This window comes from Budorcas taxicolor, chromosome 25, assembly GCF_023091745.1.
Source record: "Budorcas taxicolor isolate Tak-1 chromosome 25, Takin1.1, whole genome shotgun sequence".
Lineage (NCBI taxonomy): Eukaryota > Metazoa > Chordata > Mammalia > Artiodactyla > Bovidae > Budorcas > Budorcas taxicolor.
In genome coordinates, this window is record NC_068934.1 from 49,120,670 (window position 1) to 49,140,684 (window position 20,015).

Sequence of the window (20,015 nt, forward strand, 5' to 3'; positions counted from 1 at the left end):
AGTCTCCAAAGGTCTGTTCCCGGCTCTTTCCTGAATGCTGGCCACAGCCCCTCCCCTCTAGGATGGTCATTACGGGGCTCAGAAGGTCTGGGGGTCAGTTTCTCCCCTGAAATCTGTCTTCCTGGAAGCATCCTGAACTGTGACAGTCAGCTGACATGCTGCACTTGGAGGAGGGAAGGAAACCTGGGTGACAGGCCAGTGGTTTGAAGATTGTTGGGTGTTCTCAGCAGCTGTGTCTGGGAGACTCTCGCTTCCCGCTGATGCTGTGGTCAAGCCAGAGTGTGCGCGTGTGCGGTGGCGCACAGGTGGATGAGAGCTCACCCAAGGTGATGGAGGCATGCCCGCCCCGCTTCCTGTTCACTCCAGGGACAGGTGTGCGGCCATAGCTAGGAAGAGTTACATAGGTGAGGCCTGAACCTTGGGGCTGGGGGCTGTTCAGGGGCGCACGGCACGTGCCAAAAGGATCCCCATCTTTTGGATTTGAAGGGAGTGGTCCACAGGTTGGATAGAACTGCCTGGATGCTCTCAGGAGTGGAGAGGAGCCAGGGGGGCACCGTCAGGGTGGGGGCAGGGTTGAGTGGCGCAGAGGGGTTGAGTGGCCCCTCTGAGGGCCAGGCGTGCTGCTCGAGGCCATCAGAGGAGCAGAGGGCTGCTGTTGGGGCTGGGCTTGCCCCGTGAGCCTGCGGGTCGAGGGAAAAGCCCGGGGTATGAGCTCTGTGCAGGTGTGCGGCTGGCCTTGGTGGCTCGTCACCTTCAGTGGCTGGGGAGCTGTGTGAGCAGATAGAGCTCGTCCAGGGAACAGTGGTGGTAGTTGAGGACAAAGGACTTGGACTTTGGATCACGTGTCCTCGGCGTTGCAGCTGCCCCACGCCAGGATTCCTGTGTGCCTGTGGGTGTAGAGTTGGCCTATCCTGCTGTCTGCGCTGAGGGGAGTGGGCACCCGCTCTGTGGTCAGGATTGAAGTCACGTCCCATCGAAGGCCAGGGCTTAGGTGCGACTTGGGTCTGGGACACAAGGACTCTGGCTTCGAGTTCTTTGTCCAGTGAGGTAACTGGGGAATCGGCCGTCAAGGTAAGAAGCGCTGCACACCCAAGACGTGGAGCCGCCTGGGAAGGCGCAGGGCTGTAAGAGAATTTCCAAGGTTATCTGGGTCATGAAGCCAGTGAGAGGCTGTTCCCACGGCGCAGGACATGAGCCTGGTTGGCCAGCCCCAAGGGACCCACGGGGCCCTTGGCAAAAGCCTCAGAGCCAGCACGTTGCTCACCTCTCAAGCCCACCCTCCACCCACTCCTCTCTCCAGACTGGCCTCTGCTCCTCCCTTCCAAGGTGTGAGGCTTCGTTTTCTCAGCACCGTGATCCGTCGTCTCTGAAACCACCTCTGTCCTGCACTAGTTCAGTTGAGTGGATGGATACAGAGAGAGCAGCTGGGCCAGGGCGGGCCCACGGCAGGCGACGTGTAGGCATTGGGGTTTTCCTTCACTCATTGCCTTGATGTACCCTGGGGCTCTGACCCCTAGCCTGGCACACAGTAGGTGCTGCTGTACTCTGGGGCTTTGACCCCCAGCCTGGCACACAGGAAGTGCTGGTATCCCCTGGGGCTCTGACCCTCAGCCTGGCACACAGTAGGTGCTGGTATCCGCTGGGGCTCTGACCCCTGGCCTGGCACACAGTAGGTGCTGTTATCCCCTAGGGCTCTGACCCTCAGCCTGGCACACGGTAGGTACTGGTATCCCCTGGGGCTCTGACCTCCGGCCTGGCACACAGTAGGTGCTGGTATCCCCTGGGGCTCTGACCCCTGACCTGGCACACAGTAGGTACTGGTATCCCCTGGGGCTCTGACCCCCAGCTTGGCACACAGTAGGTGCTCAAATGAAGTTGTAGGATCGTCTTTGCCCAGGGACACCCCATCCTGTGTTTCCCTCCTGGTCTGTGGGCCTCACCAGCACTTGCAGGTGGGACACCTGACCGGCCTGTGCCCTCTGCTCTAGGAAGGATGGACCCAGCCTGCCCCCTTCCCAGGGGTCCTGCCGTTCCTGGATTGGAAGTATGGTGTGCAGAGTAGCTGACCTGGGGGGAATGCCTGATATTTACTGGGTGAATGGAAGGGGGCCAAGGCTGCCCAGGCCCTCTCTGACCCTGGCTGAAATGGGGGGGGGTGCTGCAAGGGTGTCCAGGCCCCACAGCTGGGCAGTGCCACTCATAACCCAGTGAAGGAGTACTTTACAGGTTAACGAGCACATGAAGGGGGGTTATGGGGTGCCCCCTCCCACAGGCCTCTGGCCAGCCTGACCGTTTTGACCAGCTAGGGGTCACTTTCCTTTGTCCAGGCCAGGGTGGGATTGGGGATGGGGACCAGGAGTAGGCAAGTCCCCAGGAAGGCAGAAGGGGCGATGGCTCAGAGGAGATGAACCAAGCCAAGGGCCTGCCTCTGAGCCAGGAGGGAGGGAGCCTTTCGGTCCTTGACCGACAGTGGGCAGGGGCGGTGACTTTGTCCCTTCCCTTGCTGGCTGGGTTACAGCCAGCGCGAGCCCATTTCCAGCAGCTTCCACTTGAGTAAATGCGTGTTCGCTGTGGGAGGGTTCAGGTGGCGGTACTGGTGTGCCCGCCTATTGGGGTGAATACGGCACAGGGGAGGTGCCTTAAAGGGCCAGGCCTGTGCAGGGCGTGGGGAGGGTGGTGCGGTGGGGCAATCTGTGCCCGCCTGTGGGGGAGCCCTACAGCAGAGCCGGGGTCTCCCGGGGGTCTGTCGCTGGGGCTGTGCTGGCTGCAGAGGCAGCTCCTCGGGGCTCTCTCGGCCTGCCCTTTCTGGGAGAGCCGCGTCCCCAGGAGGCCAGAGGGAGGGGCCCGAGGATGCGTGGGAGAACAAGGCCTGCCTAGCCTGTCCGGGAGGGTGACGCTCACCCACCCCACTCAGGGGTCACCGTGCGGGGCGGAGCTGGGGAAGGACCTGCCCCTGAGGTCTACAGACTTGAGCACGGAACCTTCCAGGTCAGAGAGCCCAGGGACAGGCCTCCTTGTTATTTATTGACACGTTTGCTCAACGTGTTCTTATGGCTTTGCTGCTGGACTGGGTGTAGGGCGGGTTCACAGCGAGTCTTCACCCTCGGGGGGACACCCAGAGGTCCGGGGCCCTTGCACATCCTCCCGTGGACCCTGAGCTTGTGGGGGTCGCCACTCCAACCCCGAGGACAGGGAATGGGAGGAGTCCCCCTTCCCCCACCTGCCTCCCAGGGGGGACCTAAGGGCCAGTGTGGCATCTGGGGCAGGGCTCTGAGAGTGCGGCCAGACGTGGCCACGGACGAGCCCCTGCCTTCTCGGGACACCTCTACATCCACATCCTCAGTGCCCTGGCCGAGGCCCTCTCTGGGTCAGCATTCAGCCACCCAGAGGGACAGGACAGGCCCTCCCGCATAACCCTGTCCCTGAGGGGAGTCTGGATCCCCGCTAGCCCGTCTGCCTGCCCGGCCTGGGCTGAGCTGGCTGGCCCCCCGGACCCTGGTGCAGGCCTGGGGTTGGAGGTGGGCCTGGGGTAGATGACGCCAGGCATCACGGTGGATTTGGGGGCTGAACCAAGGAAGAGGCTTGGGGATTCCTAGCCCAGGCCCTGGGACCAGCAGTCTCTTTACTCCCCAAAGCCCCATTTCCCTGTGTGTAAGCCAGGCCCTCTGCAGTCCCAAGGGAAGTCAGGAGGTAGGTGACCATCAGCCACGTGTTGGTGATGCTGGCAGGCACACAGCAGGGCCTCGGGGTCTGGGGAGGGCAGAGGGGGCTGAGGCTTCACTTTAAAGCCCAAAGGTGAGTGCAGGTGGGGAGTGGACCCCGCCCCCAGACAGAGAGCTCCAGCCCCCTGCACCTAGATGGCCTTTAGCTCTTAGCATCTCCTGAGTGCAAGCTGACCCACAGAAGCGGCCTTTGTCCTGATGTCCTGAGTGAGTGCAGACACTCACCTGAGGCCTCTGTCTCCCCTCCCCAAGCAAAGCTGGGCTTGAGGGCCTACGGCTCATAAGGTCCATCCAGCTTCCACTTAAGAGACAAGGAAACCACCGCCCCCAAAAGGGCGAGATCACCACATGTCCCCACCAGGCCTCAGTTTCCCCATCTGTGAAAGTCATTGAGTCGTGTTTGACCTCCATGGACTGTAGCCCGCCAGGCTCTCTGTCCATGGGATTTTCCAGACAAGAATACTGGAGTGGGTGGCCATTTGCTTCTCCAGGGGATCTTCCTCACCCAGGGACCAAACCCAGATCTCCCGGATTGCAAGCAGATTCTCTACGGTCTGAGGCACCGGGGAAGCCCCATCCGTAGGTCTCCCTTAAGGCCCCAGATTTTTGCCATCCTGTGTCCCACATTCCTGCCTGACTAGACGGGGAGTCCTGGGGCAGGAGCTTGGAGAGAGGGGGCGTCCGGAGGCCCATCTCTAGAGGGCTTGGTTCCCCAGCACCTGCCCTTCCCACTGCTTTATAGCTGAAGGTTCCAGCAGGTTTTATGTGGAAGAAAGTGTTCTCTCATTTTGAAAAGTGTGAATACCACAAGACGGGTTGGAAGTCTCTCCCCGACCCCCTCGGGTTCACCCAGGACTTGGTGTCACTGACGCGGACACCTGCTGCTGCCCGCAGTCCCTGCAGTCCTGAGACAGGACAGGAGGGGGCTTTGCCAGTCGCCCACGCGGGCCGCCCTGTGTGAGCCCTTTGGGGGACCCAGTACCCCTCCTGCGTCCTCCACCTGCTTCTGGAGCGAAGCCGGCAGTCCACTTTGAAGAGCCCTGACCCACTCCAGCCCACTCACACTGCTTCTGCTTGGGTCCCTGCTCTGAGGTCTCCGTGCTGCCTCTGAAACTCAGCTCCCGGCCCTAGGGACGGGTCCCCTGCGGGGCAGGACCCACAGGGCAGGACCCAAAGGTTGAATGAGTGTTATCTTTCCCCAAATGCCAAATCCAAGTACTTATGCTATTGTAAAACACAGTGTGTATCGTGCCTAAAAACTATGAAAATCATTTTACCATTTTAACCTAGATGTCTAACCAGTCTATTTATTCTGATAAGTATACTATCAAGTTTTTTAAAAAGAGGGGGATGGGAAGAGGCCCAGCCCTTGGTCCTGAGAGGCTGGGAGAGTTTGGGGTTGCCAGAAGGCGACACCTTGACCCAGAAACGTCAGAATTCAGCCCCACTGGGTGGCCCGGAGGGTGAGGACAGTCAGGAACGGGGCCCAGTTGCTTGTCCATTTCAGTGGCCAGGGTGGGTCATCCTTGCTGGTCAGTAGCGAGCTCTGGAGGCCCCCGGGAGAGGGGAAGGTGTCCCCCCCACACACGCCGAGCTGGAGTTTCAGTGCGTGGCCTGCTGCCGGGACCTTGGCCACGCCATCCCGCTTTCTTTCCCATGCAGACCCTTCCTGGGCTGGGCATCTCCCCCACCAGCAGCAGCAGAGGCCTGTCCTGCAGGAGCACCTTCCAGCCACCTGGCGCTGGGCCAGTGCCCTCTCAGCCTGGGGCAGCCCCCACCCCAAGCCCCGCCCTGCTCTCCCAGGTTGCTGGGCGCTCACTCTGATGTGATCGGCACCTCTGTGCCTTAGCAGGTGCTGACCCCCTTCCTGGAGCGCCCTTCCCGCTGGCCTGGCAGCACCCAGCAGGCATGCGGGGAACACACCAGGTGTCTGGGCAGCGCAGCCCCGGCCCGCCACCTTGTCCGCGGGCCCTGCATGGGTCCACCTCACCCCTTACCTGCGCTTCTCTTTTACCCGAAATATTCTCTGTTAACGGTGGCTTCCCACCCAGGGGGCGCTCACGGTAAAGAACCCGCCTGCCGGTGCAGGAGTCATGAGACGTGGGTTTGATCCCTGGGTCGGGAAGATCCCCTGGAGGAGAGCATGGCAACCCACTCCAGGATTTTGCCTGGAGAATCCCATGGACAGAGGACCCTAGCGGGCTGCAGTCCATCGAGTCACAGAGTCGGACACGACTGAAGCGACTTAGCACGTGCTATATTACATTTTGTAAACATTTTTAAAACCGCGGTGACGCTGGTTTACAACAGGATGTCAGTTTCGTGTGTGTATGAGGTGTGTGTGTTGTGTTTTGAGCTCTGTATGCTCCGCGGCGTGCTCACACAGGGTGCTCTCCACCCCATCCGGCTCCGATGATCCCTTACCCATCTCACACCCCTGGACCCCTCCCAACCACTGCCCTTCTCTGTATCTTTTTGGCTTGTTCACTTGTTCCGGTTTTTTGTTTGTTGCTTAGATTCCACATACGAGTCGGACCCTGCAGGATCTATCCTTCTCCGCCTGATTTGTCTCATTTAAGCATAATGCCCTGGGATCCGTCCGTGTTGCCTCAAACGGCAGGCGTTGGTCTTCTCTCGTGGCTGAGCCGCGTTCCGTTGTGGACACACCACCTCTTTGTCCAGACCGTCCCTTCCCCTCTGGGGCTGGGACTGGCCTCCGGGCCAGAACCCCGGGCCAGGCCCTCGCCTCCGCCCGCTTGCTGGGAAACTGTCACTGGTTTCCTGACGGGTCAGTGAGCCGCTGCTCCTGTTTGTTTGGTTTGGGTGTTTTGTTTTAGGCGGTGGCAGGCGGGTCACGGGAGCTCATTAACCCAGATGCCCTGAGTCTGCTGTGAGCAGCGCCCTGGAGAGGGGGCTCCTGACTTGCCGTGGGGGCTCCGAAGCCTCCCGTCCGACCACATGGATGCCGAGCTGCGCGGTGGTTGCATCGTGGGCTCAGTGGTCCAAGAACCAGGCGAGAGCCCCCCCAGCTCGGACACATCACTAGCCAGGGGGCCTGGGCGAATCCTCAGTTTTCCCATCTGTGGAAAGGGCGCGGCAGTGCCGGCCTCGGGGACGAGAGGAGGACGCCTCTGAAGCACAGAGCTGGCCCCCCCCCCAATGGCACAGCCGCCCGGCCCGCATCGGCCGAGGCTCTGCCAGCCAGGAGGGTGTGTTCCTTATCCTTGATTGCAGTTCTGATTAATGATTAATGGCTGGGAAAGGTTTACACACAGAAACAAGTGAAAAGATAAAACCCATCCCGCCTCGTCGAGGTCCTGACCTCTGGCTCCGCTTGCTTCAGGCCGGGAGCCCAGAGTTCCAGCTTGGGAACTGACCCCCACCTCCGTGGTCCCCCCACGGGGGTGCCGAGCTGACTCCCCCGCGCGCTCCTGCGCCTTTGCCGTATTTGGGTGAGTCCAGAGACGAGCGCAGGCCCCTTGGCTGCATGACAGCTGTCGCCTGACCGTCACGCTGCCCTCACGCCCTTCTTACTTCCTGTAATTCCGGAGTCATGGAGAAGTTGCAAAAACCTGAAAACGCAGCCTTTGGAGCTTTTGGCCGTGGTGGTCTTGAGTGCCCGTGCCCCGTTCACTTTCCTTATTTTCCATCGATAAGGGAGCACTTAGGCCCCTGGTGGCTCAGACCATAAAGAACCACCTGCGATGCAGGAGACCTGGGTTCCATCCCTGGGTCAGGAGGATCCCCTGGAGAAGGGAACAGCAACCCACTCCAGTATTCTCGCCTGGGCAATTCCGTGAACGGAGGAGCCTGGCGGGCTACACAGTCCATGGGGTCTTAAAGAGTTGGACACGACTGAGCGACTAACGCTTTTCATAGGCCCACTCTTCTGTCGAGAGGCCCTGGGTCAGTTCCATCTGATCCTGTCTTACGGTAGGTCTTCTGGGGCACGTAAGCAGGCGCTTCTCTGGGGTATCGGCCTGGGGCGAGGTCTCGGCTGAATGGGGCCACGTGGCTGCCATGGACACCCCAGCACACGCAGAGGGGAGCCAGCCTTTCCCTGGAGAAGGACACCCCGCCACGGGTGGCGCTGAAGAGTCACAAAGGTCTGAGCACGGGGTGGGCGTGGGGACCCAGCCCGGGTGGGTGGGCAGGGGATGCGTCTCCTGGTGGGGTGAGGTCCTCGGCTTACTGAGCTGTCTGGGGTCAAGATGCACTTTCCTAGGCCATCCCTCAGCGTTCCTGGCCTTGGAGACCCTCCAGGACTGCCTGTCACCTTGAATCCCTCTGGAGGGAGGTCTTGCTTCCACCTCTGCGTGGGCTGCAGGCTAACAATTGGCTCCCAAGTGCACACACAGATGTTGGCCAGGGTCCCCCGAGGGGTCGCTCGGTGACCAGCGCATTCTGTTAATTAAAAGCAAGAACTACATGTAAGGTGATGACTGTAGTTGATAGCACTGTTGTAGAACTGAAATTCACTGGGAGACTGGAACGTAACCGTTCTCACCAAGAAAAAAATAAATACCAATACGTGAGCCGACGGATGTGCTAATTAACTAGACTGGAGGAATTCTCTCTCACTGAGACATGTATCGGGTCAGCATGACGTATAGATCTTTAAATATCTCGCTGTTTTATTTGCTGATCACAGCTCAGTTAAGCTGAAAAAAATAGACTGAACCAGTGACTGCAAGGGTCCAGGGAGGGTGGGGTCTGGCTGAGGGTCTGCAGGTTCTGCCTGGAGCTGGTTAGAGCGAGGAGGGGCCCAGGCTGAAACACACACACACACCATCCCCTCCCCCTCACGCCGAACCTGGGACACAGATGGCGGCCAAGACCCAGACCACAGTATTTCCGTGGAAGCAGATTGCTGGTGGAAGGCAGCTGCCCAGTCGTCTGGTCTCCTGGGGCCTGGGTGCAGAGGACCATGGGTGACGCTGGTGCCCCAGGCCTCTGGGAGCTGGGGGACACCCTGGGCCATGGCCACCAGCTGGGAAGAGTCCCCGGCAGGATTCGGGTCCCTGTGCTGGGCGTCCACCCTGGGAGAGAAACTTCCTCTCCTGCACTCGCCGGTGTGGCCAGGAGGTGCCCCTGCTCCCAGGGTGCTGGGTGCTGACCCATGCATCTCAGGGAAGCCTGCTCCTGTGGGCATATTAGTCAGCTCTGGCTGCCGTAACGGACACTACCGACGCTCATTATCTCCAGTCCTGCAGGCTGGACTCCCAGACCCAGCGGTGGGCAGGGCTGGTCCTCCTGAGGCCTCCCCCGGGCCGTGCAGACAGCCGTCTCCTCCCCACGTCCTCACAGGGCCGTCCCTCTGAGTGTGTCTGTGTCCTGGCCTCCTCTTCCTGTAAGGACCCCACCCTAGTGACCTCATTTTACCTTAACCACCTTTTTGAAGACCCTGTCTCCAAATACAGCCACATTCTGAGGTCCTGGGGGTCAGGACCCCAACACAGGGCTTTGGGGGATGCAGTTCAGCCATGATCGTGACCCTCCTGGGGTGTGTTTCTATTTTTATTTTCTGCGGGGCCCAGATGTTTGTAGGGAGTAAGATTTTGCGGTAATCAGAGCCTCTTCCACCCATGAATGTCTGGAAATGTTTTCAGACTTTACTCCCTTGGATCCTGACGGTCTTATATCCGCCCGGGAGCCCTTGGCCAGCATTTCCAGTGCCTGGACTTGGGATGGAGGCAGAAGCCCACATCATATGAGGTTCTCACACAAACACCCAGTCACGCTTCTCTGCGACTGAGCCCCACCTGTGGTCAGGGAGTCCCATGAGGCGAGTCGCGGGGTCTGTGCCACCAGGTCCTGCTGCTCCCTGGCCTCCTGCCTGCCAGACAGCACCTCCGCCAGCCTCAGCATCTGGGCTTCCCCTCCCCACTGCCTGCTGTCCAGTCCAGCAGACACCCTCCGCGTGGAACCAAACGTGGCCTTTCCGGCGGGCTGGGTGGTCAAGCAGATGCTGAGCCACCAGGCTGTTCGTCCTGACACTCCCAGTCCTTTCTGTGCCCGCGGCCAAGTGCAGAGTCCTGAGGGCGGAACGCGTGCTCCCTACCGTGCTGGTGGGGGTCTTCCCTGGGAGTCCCCTGCTCCTCCCTGTTACCAGACCTGATGGGCTGCCGGAGGATGCAAAGGAGGGCCCATGGAGACCTCCACCCAGAGCCCAGGAGGGGAGCAGACCCTTAGCTGGGAGTAGCAGACACTGTTTTAGGGAGTGGCCCCAGGCACACCTAGTAGGTCTGGCCTTACGGGCTTCCTACCGAGAGCTCCCAGCGCAGCGGGAAAAGAGGCTTCTTCCGCGCCGAGTGGGTCCTTGAGGGGCTTCTCCCAAGTGGGGCCGCCTCCGGCCCCCACAGCTCGTGTTCCGTCCTGCTCGTGTCCCTGCCGTCCAGCAGCGCTGCAGATTGTTTTCTAACCTGCGGTTTAACAAACGCTGGGAGGAAGACACCCAGGCAAATGACTGTCCTCCCACCTGTTCATTATTTTTAAACCGTGTCGTTTTCTAGTTTATTTTTAAATCTTGAAAGCATAAAGAACATGCTGTTTATCTCTGGCGAGCCTGTTCTGCCCGACGTGGCCGTTTATCACTTCCCAGTCCAGTCTGGAGCATCCTGCCTCTGTTTGGGCCCCAGTCGGCCTGCCAGACAGGAATAACCCCGTGGAAACTGTGCCCCCCAGGGACCCACTCCTTCAGGCCTTGGGGGCCTTTCCCCCACCAGAGCAGCCACCCCTGCTGTCAAACCTTTAAAAGCCTTCCCACGTTCAAGGGAAGTCTTTCTAAAATGCTTTACACACAATGCCTTGTAGCCTTAGGTATAAATGAGAAATAATTTAACCCTTTTCCTAGAGACTTAGGTCCTTGTTGTTATTCAGTCGCGAAGTCGTGTCTGACTCTTTGCAACCCCATGGACTGCATTACACCAGGATTACCTGTCCTTTACCATCTTCCAGAGCTTGCTCAAACTCATGTCCATTGAGTCGGTGATGCCATCCAGCCATCTCATCCTCTGTCGCCCCCTCTCCTCCTGCCTTCAGTCTTTCCCAGCATCAGGGTCTTTTCCAGTGAGTCAGTTCTTTGCATCAGGTGGTCAAAGTATTGGAGCTTCAGCTTCAGCATCAGTCCTTCCAATGAATATTCAGGGTTGGTTTCCTTTAGGGTTGACTGGTTTTTCTCCTTGCTGTCCAAGGGACTCTCAAGAGTCCTCCAGCATCACAATTTGAAAACATCAATTCTTTGGCGTCCAGCCTTTCTTATGGTCCAACTCTCACGTGACTACTGGAAAGAACCATAGCCGTGACTATACAGACCTTTGTTGGCAAAATGATGTCTTTGATTTTTAATGCTCTGTCTAGGTTTGTCATAGCTTTCCTTTCAGTGAGCAAGCATCTTTTAATTTTGTGGCTGCAGTTACCATCCGCAGTAATTTTGGAGCCCAAGAAAATAGAATCTGTTACCATTTCTACTTTTTCCCCATCTATTTGCACTGTGTTTTAGAACATGGTTAAGTCCACTCATTTATTTTTACTTAAGTAAATGTGCATCTATGAGAAACTTTAGATTGTTGCTGCAATTAGAGAATCACCCTCACCTGTAATGAATAGCAGGTAATCTAAAAACACAGTGAGCTCGAAACACCAAATTGTACCGCGGGTCGCGCTGCCCCGTTTTGTCTGCTGCAGCTTTGCGCCTGAGGCTGCCCTGCTTCTGTTAAGTTAGAGAGATTCGTGAGACGTAGCTGCGTAAAGACCCAGACTTCTCTCCCTTGACTCCGTCAGGAGGCTGGAAAGTGAACTGGAGAGAGAGGCACTTTCCCACTGAGACCTGTGATGACTCACGCTCCCCGCGTCACCCAGCTGCATCCGGCGTCTGCCCACGTTGTAGGAAAGTGTGATGTGCTCTTTCGGGTCTGGCTCCGGAGGCAGAGGGGGCTTCAACGGCTGATTCCAGGGGCTTCTGAGCACCGGCTCTTCCCTAGGAGTGGGCGGGGTGGGACGGAGAGCCTCCTGCTCGGAGCCTGGGAGGTGACCCCACCACAGCATCCCTGTGTCGCCTGGAAACCCTCCCCAGCGACAGCAGCCGTTCTCCAGGGAGCACCGGCTTTCTTTGCTCGGTTTGGGCCGCAGTGGTGTGCTCGCCTTCAGCCTCACTTCTCGTGGGAACAGACAAGGCAGGGCCGGTGTGGATTTCTCCCAGGTGGGGACAGGGGAGAGGCGCCCGGGTCAGCTCCGTCCGAGGTCCGTGTGCTCTGCTGCGTGGAGAGGTCCCGTTCCTGCCGTCTCAGCAGGGGTCCTGGGGGCACAGGGTGTCTCAGGCACGTCCTCGGAGCGTCCACACTCACCTTTCGTTCAGGCTAGCTTTGAGCTCCTAGTGTGAGAGCCTGGGGCGTCCCTGACCAAGGACTGCAAGCGGGTGGCTTATAGCAACCAAAACGGACCCCCAGGTGCAGAGGCGGAAGCCCCAAGTCAGGGTCCTGGCGGGACAGGCTCCTTCCCGAGGCTCTGAAGGAGGGCTCTTCCTGCGTCTCCCCGCCTCTGGGGGCCCTGGGTGCCCCCGGACTTGTGGCCGCCTCCCCACAGCCTCTGCCTCTGCGGTCACCTGGCCTCTTCCTGGGTCTCCGTGTCCTGTTCTCCTGTTACAAGGACATGGTTGTTGGACCAGGGCCCCTGCTCCAGGGCTGCCTCATCTTCGCTCGGTCATGTCTACAGAAATCCTGTTTCCTAAGGAGGTCGCCTCTGCAGCCTGTGAGTTTGGGATGTCCACGTATCTTTTCTGGGGTGCCATCCTCCAGCCCGCCGCACCCAGGAGAGGGTGGCCACGGTGGGTAGGGGCCGGGAGCTTGCGGAAACTCCTGGAGAAGCAATGGTTAGGAGCTGGGCTAGGGCTGACTGCTGGGTGGGAAGGCGATGGCATTCTGGGGACATGGGGTGGCATCCCAGATGCGGCTGTGTTGTCCTCCCAGCGATCCTGGAGGTGGGGTCAGGGGGCTGCCTTACTATACAGACGAGATCACCGGGACATCCAGAGAGGCACAGACCCCTCAGGTGCCCGGCTGAGCGCCGGGCCTGACCACTGGGGGGACCTCCCCACCAGGGAGGGGGCGTGTCTGGCTTCCCCGGGCCAGCGTGTGTCCGTGAACTCTCACGGTGCCCATGCTTGCTGGGCACAGGCTGCTGGCCAGTGTCTGCAGGTGGGACACTGTGGTCCTTGGCCTCTAGCCACTGACCTGGCCCCTCCGTGCGAGACATGTGCCCCTCCGGACTCTCCGCTGCCTGTGTCCCGTGTCCTGCGTCCTGCTCAGTTTGAGACCTGGGCACACCAGGCGTGCCCGCCGCCACACACCTTGGTCTGCCCTCGAGGGCCCCTCTTCCCTGCCCGGCCTGCCAGGCTCTCAGTGGGTCCCAGGCCTGGGGAGTGAACCCGGGGAGAACAGCTGTATTTGCATCACCCATGTTTACCTGGGAACCGAACAACACTCTTTCAAAAGAGCCGTCTCAGAAGGGGAAAGTGCCAGCCCCTCCCTGGAGCCCGGGGACTCTGGTTCCTGAGGGTGACTCGCAGCTGCCCTGAGTGCACCGCCTCTAGTCCCGCAGGCCTTTCTGCTCAGACTTGGGGTGCTGGGACCCCAAGGCTGGGTGACACCACTGGGGGAACTGCTTTGTCCCTGATTTGCTTGTGTGTGTGTGTGTGTGTGGTGGGCAGTCAGGGTGGGAAAGGGAGACAAGGACCTTGCGCAGTCGTGTGCCAGCCCCTGGCACTCGGGGCACCCACAGCAGTGCCCAGTGTCCAGGCTGGTGGTGCCCCAAGCTGCCCAGTGCCTGGCCAGGGCAGTGACTGCCCGTTGCCACGTCATCGAGAGCTGGGGTCTTCTGACGACCAAAGAGGAAGGAAGGGAGTAAGGGGACGGCCTTCACCCTGGAGTTGGGGGCGTGTGTGCACAGGGGCTGAGGGCTTGGGCCACCGACCCACCGGCGTCACCTCCAGGCAGCTCCTGGCTTCGCGTCTCAGTGGTGGGGCCGCCTCCTAGGAGGCCCAGAGGTTGTACAACCCAGAGCCCGAGAGATGCTGCTGTGGGCACCCAGTAAAAGCAGGCACAAGGATGCTGTTCAGCTGTGAAGCTTCTACTTGGGGGGCCAGGGCTCCGAGCTGGTGACCGGCCACACGGCAGCCCAGCCGAGTTCTGGGGGTGATCACGGTGGCGGGGAGGAGGTGACGGGGGCCTGGGGGCCAGCACCCCCTGCCCCAGCTCACGTCATGGCCCTCTCCAGGCTGCCTGGCTGTAGACACGCTGGACCAGTGGTCTCCCAGGGGTGACTGCCCCAGCCCAGGCCTTGGGGAGCTGAGGGCAGCACCCGGACCCTGGCTCCCAATCTCTGCCAGCTTCCCAGTTCAGGGCGTCTGGCGAGGTATGGTTGACCTTGGGGAGCCGTTGTGAGTCAGGGGCACATCTTGGACCCCTGGGGGAGCCAGGTCATCAGGCTGGAGCCTCCCAAAGGCCCGGGGCGGGGCTGGAGGCCCCAGGCTGCTCCGCAGAGGGCCAGGCCGAGGCCCAGCCCTGGGGAGTCCACACTTTCGAGACGCTGCAGCCCACCGGGGGCCAGACACTGGGGACCCCAGGCGATGCCCCCGTCTCCTCTTCCCTCTCGTATCGCCGCTGACGCTGAACCTCCAGCACCGTGTCTCTGGCCGTGCTTGTCCCGGGGGGCGTGCGGCCTCCGATCCACCGGTGTCATCCGTTTGGTGTCCTCAGAGGCACCTGGCCTGTTTTCAGCCTTTAAACTCTGGGGATGAGCTTGCGGGGGAGGATGGGGCTGTAAACTTGCATGTATTTCTTCTCTCGCCTCAAGGCTTTTATGACTTCTCCCCTGAAGCCTTCAAGCGCGAGCTTTAAGGCCGTCCCTTTTGACTCGGCAGCATGGAAAACGTGAAATATCGAAGCGGAGAGGTCAGGGTAACCGAGGCTCCCGCGACGCCCCGCGGTCCCCACCGCTGCCCCCGGGTGTGGCTGCGTCTCATCTCCGTGATCTCGGGCTTGAAATAGACCTTTGTCCTCACCTCCTGCCTGGCGCCCCAGCTTCCTCCTGCTTTCGTTGCCGGCCTTTGCAGCTGCCCTCAGAGCCCGCGTTTGCGGCGGGGGGTCCGGCTGTCTGGGCGGGGTTCTGAGACAAGGTCCCCTGGCCGTCCACACACGGCCTGGAGAGCAGAAGGCAGCGGGGAAGGTTCTGGAAGGTCTCCCCCCAGACACCCCTGTGACCTCGAGGAGCTCCTGGAGGGGTTGAGCCCACCCTCCCCAGAGACCCCCAGGAGAGGCTCCAGTGCCGTTTTCTCCACACCCGCTGGAGCCCCCGCGGGCCTCTGGGCTGTGCGTCCCCAGCCTCTGCCTCTGCCGTGTCCCCCCACGCCCCTGCAGTCTCTTCTTGGCCCCTCGGAGCAGCTCCGAAGGAGGAGAAGGGGTCACGGCCTCAGTCAGCTGAGTCTGGTTCCTGGGTACCTGCTGTATACATATCCCTCTGGGTTAGATGCCCCCTCCCACCCAGCGAACGTCATCAGTAGAACCTGCTACACACCGAACGCCCCCTGGCACTGGGGCTGCAGGGACAAGCCAGGGACCCCACGTGGGTGCCCTGCCCCCAGGAACGGAGGAGGTTCTGCAGCAGAGAGTCTAAGATGTCGGGGAGGGGAGGCGCGTGAAGGGTGGGATGGGGGAGCAGTCCTGGGCTGCCAGATGGAGGTACCAGGAGCTGACGGCCTCTCAGTGGGGCTGGCGTAGCCGCGGGCACCTGGAGAACAGGCCCTGGTCAGCTCCAGCCTGGAGGTGGGGGGACGTGCCCTTGGGGCAGCTTAGGGGACGTTGGCTGCTGAATAGGGGGTCTGGGTGGACCTGATGGAGGGGCCCCAGGCCAGTCCACACTCCTCTAGGACCCTCGGCCACCTGCCCTCGCAAAGACTGTCTCGCCCAAGCCCTCCTCCAGGCCCAGCATCTCTGGCTTCTCATTTATTTTCGGCCAGGTACCAGCTCTGCTGGGGGAGTGCTCTGCAGTAAATGGGGTGGCTGCTCATCACGGGGACGTGAACGAGACCAAGGTCAAGTGGGCTGTCGATACTTTATGTCACCCTGCCCTGGAGTCACCGTGTCACAGCCCCCTCCTCCACGCTGTGGCTGCGGTGTGGTCTCCATGGCTGTGGCGTGGTCCTGTGCCTGTGGAGTGGTCCCTGTGCCCATGGCATGGTCTCCCATGTCCGTGGCGTGGTCTCCCGTGTCCGTGGAGTGGTCTCCCATGTCCGTGGTGTGATTTCCGTGGCCGTGGGCATGGTCCCCATGCCCGTGGTGTGGTCTCCCGTGTCCGTGGCATGGTCTCCCATGCCCGTGGTGTGATTTCCGTGTCTGTGGCGTGGTCTCCGTGGCCATGGCATCTCCGTCTCTGTGGCGTGGTCTCCGTGTCTGTGGTGTGATTTTCCGTGGCCGTGGCATGGTCCCGTGCCCACGGCATGGTCTCTGTGTCCGTGGCGTGGTCCATGGCCGTGGCGTGGTCCCCGTGCCTGTGGCTTGGTCTCCGTGGCCGTGGTGTGGTCTCTGTGCCCGTGGTGTGATTTCCGTGTCTGTGGTATGGTCTCCGTGGCCGTGGCGTCTCCGTCTCCATGGCGTGGTCTCCGTGCCCGTGGTGTGATTTTCCGTGCCCGTGGCGTGGTCTCCGTGCCCGTGGTGTGATTTCCATGTCTGTGGCATGGTCTCCGTGGCCATGGCGTCTCCGTCTCCATGGCATCTCCGTCTCCATGGTGTGGTCTCCATGTCCGTGGTGTGATTTTCCGTGCCCGTGGCGTGGTCTCCGTGCCCATGGCGTCTCCATCTCCATGGTGTGGTCTCTGTGCCCATGGTGTGATTTTCCGTGCCCGTGCTGTGGTCTCCATGCCTGTGGCGTGGTCTCCGAGTCCGTGGCGTGGTCTCCGTGCCCATGGTGTGGTCTCTGTGTCCGTGGCGTCTCCGTCTCCATGGTGTGGTCTCTGTGTCCGTGGTGTGATTTTCCGTGCCCGTGGCATGGTCCCCGTGTCCGTGGCGTGGTCTCCGTGCCTGTGGCGTGGTCTCTGTGTCCGTGGCATCTCCGTCTCCATGGTGTGGTCCCCGTGGCCGTGGCGTGGTCTCCGTGCCCGTGGCGTGGTCTCTGTGTCCGTGGCATCTCCGTCTCCATGGTGTGGTCCCTGTGGCCGTGGCGTGGTCTCCGTGCCCGTGGCGTGGTCTCCGTGCCCGTGGCGTGGTCCTGTGCCCGTGTGTAGCACCTGCTGTGTCACCCTTGGTTTACTTGCCTCCTACCCGCCGATGGGTGTTTTCACTCCTGAAAATAGGCCTGCAGAGCGAATCCGCCCGCACGGCTCCTGGCACAGATATCAACTGTATGATCTCACGTCCCATAGTAAATTTCCAGAAGTCATGTCGTGGGCTCGAGGGGTGCATGTGCTTGACAGTTTGATTCACGCTCCCAACTGCCCTCCAGAGACCCACCTTGCCCTCCTTCCCTCTGTCTGTCTATCTCAGGGCCGTGTGCCCACAGGGTGTCCATCAGGCTGACCCATGGGGCACAAAGGGGTGATTCCTGCTGACCGGCAGGCCACGGTCTGTCACCCTGGGCCAGGCCCTGCCTGGATGCTCAAGGTCAAGTCAGGTTGACCAGCAGAGTCCGAGGCTCTGTCAGCCATCTGGGGACATGACATCCAACCCCAAGGGCTGCAGACAAGTGTTCCCTCCCCCCAGGCCTCCGCCAGGGTCACCTGGGCCCCTGCAGACCCCTGTCCATCCCCAGTCCCCAGACAGGGCCTGGCCAGACCAGACAGGCTTCTGCCACTGGAGAGGGCTTCCTGAGGCCACACAGAGGGCAGGCAGCTTGGGGCTCAGCCACAGGACTACATCACCCTGGTGTCCTGGGGACCTGGTGAGCCGTCCGGCTGGTCTCACGCCCGGCGTCTGCACAGAAATCACCTTCCCTGTGACCTGCGGTTCATCCTTCTTGCTCTGGAGCTGGGGGAGGGCTGAGCCCTCGGATCTGTCTCCCTGGTCTTGCTTCTGGAAAATAAAGCTTGGGCAGGATCCCCAGAGGCAGAGTTGGGGCCCAGTCCTGCCCCCACCCCCTGGTCTCCCCAGCCTGGGTCCCCTGTGCACGCCTTTGCCCCCTGGAGGAGAAGGACCCGTGTTCATCTCTGGGCTTTGAGGGGGCACCGGAGCACTGGGACCTCTCAGAGCTCAGCCAAGCTGTGTCTCAACTCCTCCCGACCCCCGCACAGGGCAGGGAGGGGCAGGCAGGGTTGCAGGGTCATGTGAGCAGTAGAGGCGCCGGGCCCCCTCGGTAAGTGGGCCCTGCGCCCCGATCCTCTCAGGGTCCCTGCTGCTCTGGGCCAGGCTCTGCGGAGGCCAACGCCACCCTCTCGCGGTCCCAGGATCACCCCTTTCCCCAGGGGAGACCCACCTGCTTCCCATCGCCACACGCTGGTGGCTCAGAGGCTCTATGGAAGACGAGTGACCCAGGGCCTGAAACAGGCGGGCGGTCGGAACCAGCCAGGCGTCCGTCCCCCGGTCCAGAGCCGTACCCGTTGCTGCAGCCCAGCGCTCTCTCACGCTGGAGTCTCACATTCATTCTTTCCCCCTCCCTCCCAGGGGCCCCCAGGTCTTTAGAGACCCCCTCTCCACCCTGCCGCAGAGCGCACCACTCATCCCTCACCCTCCGCGAGCTCCAGATGACCGTCCAGGGGTCTCCCCGACCTGTGCGTCAGCTAGGAACGACCATCTGGTGCTCTGGGTGCCTGGGGCCGAGGCTCCTGGGCTGGCGGGGCCCAGGCAGGGGTGGGTGATGCCCTCCACCGCGCTCCAGCTGGGACGCCTGGACGGCCCTCAGCCCACCTGACCCACCTCTGTATGCTGTGACTTTCCCCTCGTCCCAGGAGGCCCACAGGCCCAGGTTCCATCCAGCCTGGGTTCTGGGTCAGCCTTGGGTCCCCTCCCTGCCTGACCCACCTGTAAGTAAGTGTTAGTTGCTCAGCCGTGCCCAGCTCTCTGCAATCCCATGGACTGTAGCCCACTAGGCTCCTCTGTCCATGAGATCTTTCAGGCAAGGATACTGGAGTGGGTTGCCATTCCCTTCTCCAGGGGATCTTCCCAACCCAGGGATCTAACCTTGGTCTCCTGCATTGCAGGCAGATTCTTTACCGACTGAGCTACAAGGGAAGCCCGACTCACCTGTAAAATGCCCCTCAGTTCTTGATGGGTCAGGTTTGGGGGGAACTTGAGGGTGTGATACTTCCCGTGTATCTCATTTGTGAATCTCAGACCCCCAAGAACACGGCCCTGGGATGTGCAGGCTCCGGGGACACGGCCCCTCCCAGCCTCAGGGTCCCCAGCCAGTGCTGGGCTTGCGGGCAGGGCTGGCTTGATAAAAGCTTTGGTGTGTGTGTATGAGGGGATGGGGAGTGAAAAGGGGTGACACCGAGCTGCGTGCTGCGGCCAGCGCCAGGTCTGGAGGGGAATGGAAGGAGGGGGCATCCAGCGCCAGCCCAGGATCCAGGAGACCAGAGGCAGGGACGTGTGAGGCTGCCTGACGTCTGGAACCCGGGCCGGGGCCACTGGCTCACTGGGAAAGCTGACACCTCCCGGGGCCTTGCGAGGGGAGGTGGGGGGGCACTCCGTGTGTGGGGGGAGGGCCGGGGGGGTGGTCTGGGGCTGGAGCCCTAGGAGGTTAATCAAAGGGCTGATGGGGTGCAGGTAGCCACGCTGAGGGTGATGGGGGACAGGGAGGTTCTGGTGGGTGCTGGCCTGACCCGGGCGAGCAGGAAGGGCCTGCCCGGGTGCGAGCAGAGGGATAAGGGCCCCCTGGGCACCTGCAGGCCAGGCGAGGGTAGCGGTCCCCCTCACCCCACCCCGGGTCTCTGCTGGGCTGGGTCCCCTGGAAACTCCTGCAGTGAGTTGGATGGTGGCCCTGCTTTGGGGGTCTGAGTCCTAAACCCGGAACCCGTGAACGTGAGCTTCCTTGGAATTAGGAATTCACAGGTGTAGTTCGGTGCAGGGTCTTGGCCAAGGTCATCCCACACTATGTGGTGGAGGCTTGAGTCCAGTGATTTAGGAGAAAAGGGGAAGGCGAGGGAGGTGTGAGGCCCGCAGGGGAGGCAGAGGCTGGAGGGAAGTTTCCACAAGTCCCAGGGCACCTGGGGCCCTGGACACCGGAAGCAGCAGGAAGGAGCCTCCGAGGACGCAGCCCTGCCCACATCGTGATTTCAGACCCTGGGAGAGAATCCGTTTCTGTGTTTAA

At 61.1% G+C, this 20,015-nt stretch overlaps 1 protein-coding gene across 4 annotated transcripts in view; it reads left to right on the plus strand.

The window, feature by feature from the left end:
- The window catches only part of OSBPL5 (oxysterol binding protein like 5), a 72,058-nt gene that overhangs the window by 2,578 nt on the left and 49,465 nt on the right, over positions 1 to 20,015 (plus strand). The gene's annotated exons all lie outside the window — the stretch shown is intronic.